This window comes from Liolophura sinensis, chromosome 1 (genome assembly GCF_032854445.1).
Source record: "Liolophura sinensis isolate JHLJ2023 chromosome 1, CUHK_Ljap_v2, whole genome shotgun sequence".
Classification (NCBI taxonomy): domain Eukaryota; kingdom Metazoa; phylum Mollusca; class Polyplacophora; order Chitonida; family Chitonidae; genus Liolophura; species Liolophura sinensis.
The window spans coordinates 55,071,361-55,080,737 of NC_088295.1; positions in this window are offsets into that span (position 1 = coordinate 55,071,361).

The window sequence follows — 9,377 nt, forward strand, 5'->3', positions numbered from 1 at the left end:
TTACATCGTGTCAAGTCTTCTGGCATCTTGACCAGTAGTGAAGCATCGGTTTGATTTGTAACACAGCGTGGCCGGGACATCGTATCAGTTCTGGCTAGTACAATGTCATCACGCTGATAAATCGAGATAATATTGAGAAATCCTGGTCATTCTTGCTCGTCACTGAAATGCGCTGAGCCAAGACTCCCTCGAGAACAGACAGTGGCGTAGGCCTGCATGGTGGTCTGATTTTTCAAAACGGAAAATGGGCTTAAATCTATATATCATGGTCAAAGGGAGGCCATTCTATTGGCACCAAAAGCGACTTTCCAAATGGCCGTTAACTTTGAGGGCTGTAACTCAGTCTCAAACATTTCATGGCCAATAAGTATTGAAGCCTACCGTGTCCATCCTCGTCACTACTGGTTCAATTAAATTAAACGCTGAGATCTATTTTCAACAATTTCTGACATTTACCTGCCTAGTCGAAAGACAGGTACATACCAGAAATGACTGAAAACAGACCTCAACGTTTAATTCAATTGAACTGCGTCACTATCTGACACCATGCACCCTCTCGTCAATAGAACTCATACCTGCCCAAACTTTAGACAATTTCGATTATTTTTCACACCAAGTATACTTTTATACGCCAAAAATTTGCCGGCTAAGAAAGACTGTATATCATCAAGATAAAAAGAATCATATAAGTGGTAATCGAGACCTCATTCCGAATTAACACGCAGTAATGATGCAGAATTCAGCGACTATTTTGGTCCACTGTCTGGACCCCGATTACCTCCCCTGATCTAAAAACACAGGGTCCAGTACTGACTACCGCCGTTGCTCAACTTGCCGCTGTTTCATTGGCTCAGATGTTCTCCGGAGAGTGGTGAAGAATTCAAAAATTCGAAGTGCTTGGGAGAGCACTCAGGGAATCCCTTGTAGGTTTGCCACGTGCGAGGGATATGAGGCTCAAGTCAACATGACGGGCAACACAACCATGACAACGTCACGAAATGTAATTGAGGCAATTTTACTTTCTTCAGGCAGGAAATAATTTGGAAAATTACGGATTTTCTGTATCCCGTTGTCAATTAATACAGCAACGTTATCCAAATAACCTACAAACAATAAGATTTATTACACAGATTTGTACTTTAATTTATTTTAGCTTTTAGGCCAGACGTTAGGTCACGGAGGATGATTCTGATAACGATGATGGACTACTGACAACTGTCAGTGAGGTATTCCCAAAGACTTGGTCCTTAAATAACTGACCTGTTACGCATAGTATAGCGTGGTGTACCGGTTTCAGCGTGTCCGTCCATCTATTGGTCTATGTGTTTATCTATCCATCCGTGTGCCGTCCGCCCGTCCATCCGTCTGCATGTCAGTCCGTATGTAGTTCGAATAATCACATGTTTTAACCTTTCAGAATTGGTCTCACAATTGTTGTATGTCAACTTGATTTCCCCATAATAACTGTGTGGCGATGGAAAAGTATTGCGTACTTGGCGAACTCAGCATATCAACGCTATGGCTTAATCACTTTTGAATAGTAAGTTCCGCACGACATTTGAAAAGAGCATCTCCGCTTCATCGTCTAGCCTTATACCGGAGAGGAAATTAGTTCAGTTAACGTTATTTTTAATCTTCAACGCTATTTGGTTTCTTCATCGATCTTCTGTCGTATACTCTATAGTCCAATCTGATCTGGAAAAAAAAAGAGACATTTGTGCAAGCTTGAGAAGTGCTTTGTGTACTCGAATCATTCTATATGACACATTGACTGTAGATTGCCATGTTAAATGGTTCGAGTGTTTTATACCCTTGTAGTGCGGTAGACATGCCGCTTTTGTTACCAGAGCCATTTCTCTTGTGCATATTACACTTCCGACTTTGCTATATTTTTGGGTTATTTGGAGGTCAGTATGAATACGAAAATCGTATTTCGAGACTAACTCAAATTAGATTGGAGCACGTGCATCTTACCGTGAAATGTTAACGGTAAATACCGGAGCTCGAGAATTTGGACCTGCTATCTTGTTTATTTAATTGATTGTTGTTTGTAGCCATATCAAAAATTTTCGATTTATGCAATCATGGCTGTCAGTAGGCCTATTATGGGTGGAGGAAATCGTTCGAAGTGCCTGGCGTAAACCATCAAGTTTTTGGCCGGTTACAGACCGGAAGTTTCCCATATGTGACTACATATATTGTAACGACAGCGCTTTCTGCCTGCTGTCCAACTCTAATTATTACACTTGTTGGTCTGACATATCAACGGAATCCCTCATAGTGTGAAGGATTTTGATTGGTTCAATGCGAGGTCATGGTTCGTGACCTTTTAGTATAAATATAGAGCCCGCGAGACTTCAAGGTCGGCACTTTCGGAAAGAAAGCAAAAATACAGTTTACTTCAAGTTATCCGACCAGAGATGACACCGACAGCTGAGTGCGGGCGATAGCCATCCCACTGTAAGTTGAATTATGGTGAATGGTTTGTTACTGGTATAGAAATATCGATACACCAAGCACATGGCTAATTATAATATTCATGTTATGTAGGTCATTATGACGTCACCAAATTCGGTGGAATCCCCGTTGTACGTTTCACGGTCTACCATATTAGACAGCGATTACACTGGCTTAACAACTTAACATTTATAGTACGAGTCCGTGCGAGTGAAAGTTACTAACTACTAACTAAGTTACTACGACTACTCACCATACCAATCTTGCGATCCTTTATGAGTAGTTTACCTCAACAATACGTGAAGTGTGAAGTCGGAGTTTACCCAATCTATTGTCACCCCCACCAAATCCGGTGGTGGATATTGATGGACTGTTCCTTGGGGATTCCCTAGGAGTGTAGCTGTTCATAGACTGATGTTTGAGAGAGAATTTAGCTGTTGACAACTTGTTAAAGTGTCTCCTCGATTCCTGCCAGTGTTCGTAGAGATCGCGACAATTAATGATAATTAATGATGGACGAGATGATACTGAAGAGATGTGTTATTTATGTAACATGGACTGAACATTCCACCAATTTCGATGTATTCTGTTTCTATTCTAGTAGTAAACGTCTCAAGCTCATAACTACATAGGCCTGTTAATGACCTTGGAAATCAGCTACATATGGAGATGCATATTATTTAATCTGAATTGAACATACCACCAATTATGGTGATATTAGTTTCCATATTTAGCTTATTATGCATTGCCTCCTTTTGACTATATTAGGAACTGGAAGATTACAGAAGCCTACCCTGCCTATCTGGTACCTGGAAGATGATAGAAGCACTCAAGGATAATTTAACTTTTCGTGATTCGTTTATTCCACTCGCGTGAACTACTGTTTTTTAATTTTATTGTAATAAAATGTTCATCTATTTTTCTAATCTCTGTTTTCTATGAGTCTGTTGATCATTATACTGTTTAATATTTATTATATCACCCAGGAACCCTATAGGTTATTAGAGTACCTATAACTCTAATGTCAGTTCTTCCTCTGGGATCTTATGTTTGGAGATATATTAGAGAATTTCCTACAATGACAATTATCCCGTGGGTAGGGCGCGACTGTATGCACACTTTTTTGGTAGAATATATGTTGTCCTCGACGAACGTTAGACTACTCAACCGCTGTATGAGCGTCATCGACCGCTGACTGTCCCACAGGCAGATAAAACGGGGATATCTCTAGATCCAAATCCCATGTCCAAGACTGTTTATGAGTTTGAACCATCGTAAAATCCATGATGCATGGTATAGAATGGTATCTCTTTAATTGCTGTGAAATAGATGGAACCTCTCACTGCATGGTATCACTGAATGATCATCAGTGACTGATTTGATCAATGTAATATGGGATTCCGCAGTATTGGTATTTCATACGATAGCTGTGAGGATCACGTGTAAAGCGTATATTCGTATGAAGTATAGGTGAATATTTTGAAAGGTGGTTATCTCCCCTGCATGTAGCGCTTCGCGGGTTCATTGATTTTCCTTACTGTTCATGTAGGACATTTGGCTCAAGAAATATATATCCCCTGACTTTGGTGTTTTACCATGCCATACCACGACATGCAGCTTGCACTCTTCTCTACACCATATCAAAAAATCAACCGAGTATGACCACAACTTTTTGCATTTTGTCACCTTTGTAATCTCTTTAGGATGGATAGTAACACTGGGCCTCGGTTATAATTTTGATATATTTTAACCATTATATATGATATATTTTTTTGTACAGAAATCTTGAACAACCCCGATGTAACTGGGGCCACGGTCTTGAGACAGGAAGTGATGTCAGGAGACAAAAACTCTTTCACAACCACTGGTTCCAATAATATTTTATACATATGCATTCTCTTTACTTAAATTGATGCACCTGAAACAATTACATTGATAAATGTTGATTGAACAGATCCGCGCGTGGACACCAGTAATGAGACTAAGCAAGCTTGCCTGGTGGTGACAGTGATGTAAAGCGAGCGTATAATGTCTGTGAACGGCGTAAAACAACAATCAAATAAATAGTGTCTGTGAGACAGAATAATCCAATCAGTGCCCCTTAACTCTTCGGAAAGCAGGCAAATGTTGTTCCCAATTCCACTAATTGGGCATGTGTAACATGAAGCGCCACTCCGACGATGTGTTGCACTACCCAGCTATTCACAGTATACTGAGTGATTAACTAACTGATTGCATGATTGGTGTTAAACGACGTGCTGCAGACTTTTTCATTTTCATGACGGCTGCCAGATTTATAGGTGGGGGAATGTGGAGTGCCCGCAGCCAACCGCCCATCATGGTGATGCAGGTACAACAAACCTCCTGATTTAAAGCCACAGCTGAAACACTAATAGGATTCGAGCCCGCGACCTCACTGGTCAATGGCCCAATGGCCGCAGCCAGCCAGTGCCTTAATAATCTGAGCCTGCGGTTTCCTATATCTGATTATGGAGAGCTCCAGATGCATGCATGTACACGCACGCACGCACGCTTACACACACACGCACGCACGTATACACGAACACTCGTACGCATACACACACACATACATACATATATAGATGCACACATACATACATATACAAATAAATGAAAGTAAGATGTATATAAAGTATATAATATGTAACGCATTTTGATGTGCAATACAAATATGTTTATACCACACTAAAATGTAGAAAAATAATAAATAAATAAGTGAAGTACGTTACTGGTTAGTTCTGCAAGAGCTATAAAAGGAAAGGAGAATATATCTTCAACTACGATAGGTGGAAATGTCTCTTAACCATGCACTGTAGTACAGTAATCTTGTCCGCTATACTGTAACAGGTACCGCTATAAGTATTCAGCGTAACGTACCGTGTGAACAGATCACAAACTTGTTCGCAATACAAACTAATGCAAACGGTTTGTTAAAGTACCTTAATCGTCTATGTTGTACTTATTTGTGAATAAATCCTGAACGCTTTCCCTGGGACCCCTGCTTAGGATAAGATCATTATAAATCCGGCTTAATGCTGATCGATTATTGATCTACTATTTGGCACAGACGTAACAATTTAAGCAGCTCATGTTAGATCAACACATCATTGTTGACACAAGCATGCAATCGGCCAATACATATACATAGCTTACTATAAAGAAACCAGTCTGTTTCTGAAATGGCGTATATTGGCTTGCATATATATTTATTTATTTCTTATTTAAATGTTTACTTATTTATTTTGAATGATAAACATATGGAATATCATTCCACAGTCACCTTATCCTCCTTATTTGTTCTATTCTTAAATATATTCATGTGCTTTGTTCTAAATAGCGCTGCCCCAGTGAAAAATCATATCAAAGACACCAAGGGTGACACCCCACTCACAGTGTAGTAATAACACCGAATCCGTCATTCCCAAATGCTTAAGGATACTTTAGTTGAGAAGCTAAACTTATTATTGTCTAATTATCACGCTCTTGTTTTCTTATAATATAACATGTTGGTACACATCATCATCATATGCTTAACCGTTTACTTGTGCCCATTTGCCAACTATCACACCGTAGCTGCTCTTCTGGTTTTACTCTCCATGCATGCAATAATCTGTTATATTATTTGAATGAAAAGAATACTGACAATATACTCTTTATGAGTTCACTTGCAGTTAAAAGTCATCCACAATAAAGACTACCAATGGTTCCATAGTACACTATCACAGACATTTTGAGGGTGCATGCTTTATGCAAAAGTTGGATGTCCGCGAAATATTCAGTGCCTATAATATCAGCTATAATGAAACCAACAATGCATGTAATATAAGTGACAGACGTGAAACTTGAAAGAGTATATAGCACTTCTCTAGACAAAGGCTTTTACTACAATAGTGGATAATCTTCAATCGCTGAGTTTTCTTTTTAATTAAATCAGTGGGTGAAAATACATAGGGGTATAATCAAGAGTGCCAAATAGCGCGCGCCAAAGATCGCGTGCAACAAATCAAGTGACACGCATTGGGAAAAAACATAAATAAATGAGTGAGTATATTGCACGTGTTTTCATGTCGGGTATACAGCACTGATAGCACTGAAGTAAAATGGGCTCTCGTACATGGTATCAAACACCCAGTGCAATTAGCTCTGTGGCCCCCGTTACTAATAGTGACGAGCCGGCGCGACCCACCTATAAACACTGCGGAATCTCGCCTTGTGCCTCATTCGGATTAGGACCAGCAGCGGACGCGAAAAGCTTTTACCTTCGCAGAGTTATACAAAAAATATCTGGCTTTGCCCGACTCTTTGTGATAAAGCAGAAAACAACCAGAAGTTGTCGACTTCAGTTGAAACGGTCAGGTCGCTTTAGATACAAGAGGTGTTATCATATAAAAAAAAAAAATGGAAGAGGAAAATAACAAACAAGACGTTGTGGTTGAAGCCAGATTAAGGGGTAAGTTATTTTTAAAATATTATACTAGGAAAAAATCATGCTAGTATAGTGCTATTATGCATAGAGGGGATTTATTGCTGAATGTAAGTGTAAATACGTTTTAAATGAAAAGCATCTGATGGATTCGAAATGGGAATTTTGTCCACTTAAATTGCGTCTGTGTTGAAGAACATGTTCAGTGGGCACAAGTGTTGGCTATCGTGTTTAAACATAAATTCTTATTCAGCATGGATCGATGAATTATGCAAGATGTGAATTTTGTAAATATGTGCTCATCGTTGCGCAAATAGGGAAAAGTTCAGCGATTTACTGTCAGACTTTTAGAACGAGAGGTAACGTGATTCCAACGGATTCACCAACATGAAACATAAAACTGAAATCAATAAAGCTTTTGCAAGCTATTGTCAATAATTGATAACGCGGCCTTGGTCCAGGCGGGAAAGATTAGTCTCTGGTATCGGTATAGACGCCTACAGATGGCATGGTATGTAAGCTGTTACCAGCAATGGATCGATGGATCAATGATCCAATCAGTATAACCATAATTCTGTTATTCTGTCCACAATTCATCTTTGTTACAATATAAGAGTTGCCAATATCAATCAAAACAATAAATCAATCATTGTGTTTGTCTTTTATTAGCCTCATCCATTTCGAGTGTTGGTTTCTCTCTGTATGTTTAAAGACATATATTAGGGGTGGTGGGGAATAAACAGTTATTGTGTTCACCTATACCTCCTAATAGAACGAAGGGCTGGAGTACACTTTGAATGAGAGAAACTTACTTTTTATTTACTTTTCTTTGATAACAGCATTAAACAGAACTTCAGAGAAATTAAGATTATTCTATTCACAAAATGTAATTTTCACCGCCAAAAGAAATTTATTTACCATTTATCTGCGGCTTAAAATATAGCCTGAGGCGACATTTATGGTCATTTACCGTAAATGTCTGATTTACACGTGTTTTTATTTACAAATTCCATACTTTTTCCACTATCTGACTAATGTTGGAACCCCTAGCGTATGGGGAATTATGGTGGAACCTGGGATATAAGTGACGCGTATAAATGTTCGATGCACAGTACGTCATTACTTTATAATGCGCATACAGAAATGGTGTTCTGAAATTGTAACAGTAAACCACTGCACTATACACCTATACATATTTGAACGACGGCAGGACACGAATGCGTCTCAAATATGCCCTAGTTTATAACAGCTGTTTGGAGGTAATTTGATAGTTATTCTTTGGAAATATGATTTTGTTATAACACCTTGTCTATTCAATCGATGGCTGTATTGATCACACCTATAAGCCTACTATAATAGCAAGTTAGAGTCATTAATTGCTATTATACACACTCTTACATGTTATTACATACATTACATGATTAAAAGGCGTATGTGCTCTTAGGTGATCGCACACATTTTGTTTTCCTGTTCAATAACGATACTAACTTTAGCATTATGCTTGAAGAAATACGGAACTCTTCACTTATCGGGTGGGCATAAAAAAATGGGCCGTACTTTGACACTCAATATCTCCGAAACCCTCTTACGTCAGCTTCTAAAATTTACACACTCAAAAGCCATTATGTCCTAAGTGTACAGGCCAAATTTCAATTTCATCTTTACGATTTTTGTTCATGGTACCAAAATCAAAATAGAGTCAAAAACGCATGTTACGGACATTTCAAAATGATGTTCTACCTTGTTTAACTTGATCAATTCCTTGTTTGCCGCAGAGAAATCCATATCGATTTAGCAAAACTTTTGCCTATCTGGCAGAAGGGTTTCTCTGACACTAGAGCCAGACAATTTTTCCAAACGACACTTGATTGACGCGTCACACAGGTGCAGTGCACGCTCTACTCATGACCCTGACAGGTTATGCAATGTGGGTTACCAGAACGTGCGTTTTTCAGCCTATGTTTTAACCCTGTATACAGACTACTCAAGCTATGACCTTGAAAATTGGTTGGTATGCTAACAAAATCATGCATTTGAATGTCTAAAGTTTGAAAAGGTTTGAAAAAAGGATAATGGAGCAATGCAGCATCAAAGAACGGCCCATTTTTTATGCCCACCCGATATACCTGCCGCTTATTTCTTCCATATAATCAGTAAATAAAGTATTCGTGTACGTTATAAACATGTATGTGTCCAACATGTTCTTAAATGGAAACTAATTTTATTTCTTCTGTTGGCTGTATGTCGAGACATTTGTCAGCTTAACAGTATGGTCTGTACAGGAGTTCTCGCCAGAATGCTACAAATGCGACACAAGGATACATGGGTTGGGGTTGTGAGTGAATAGCTACAATAATACGTGTATAATGCAAGGCTTTACAAATAAGCCTTTGATAAAGCCTACTTATACATATCGTTACTGTGTTTTTATAAATGTTAGTTTTTGCAATCGCCTTTACTTTCTATGGCGCGATTA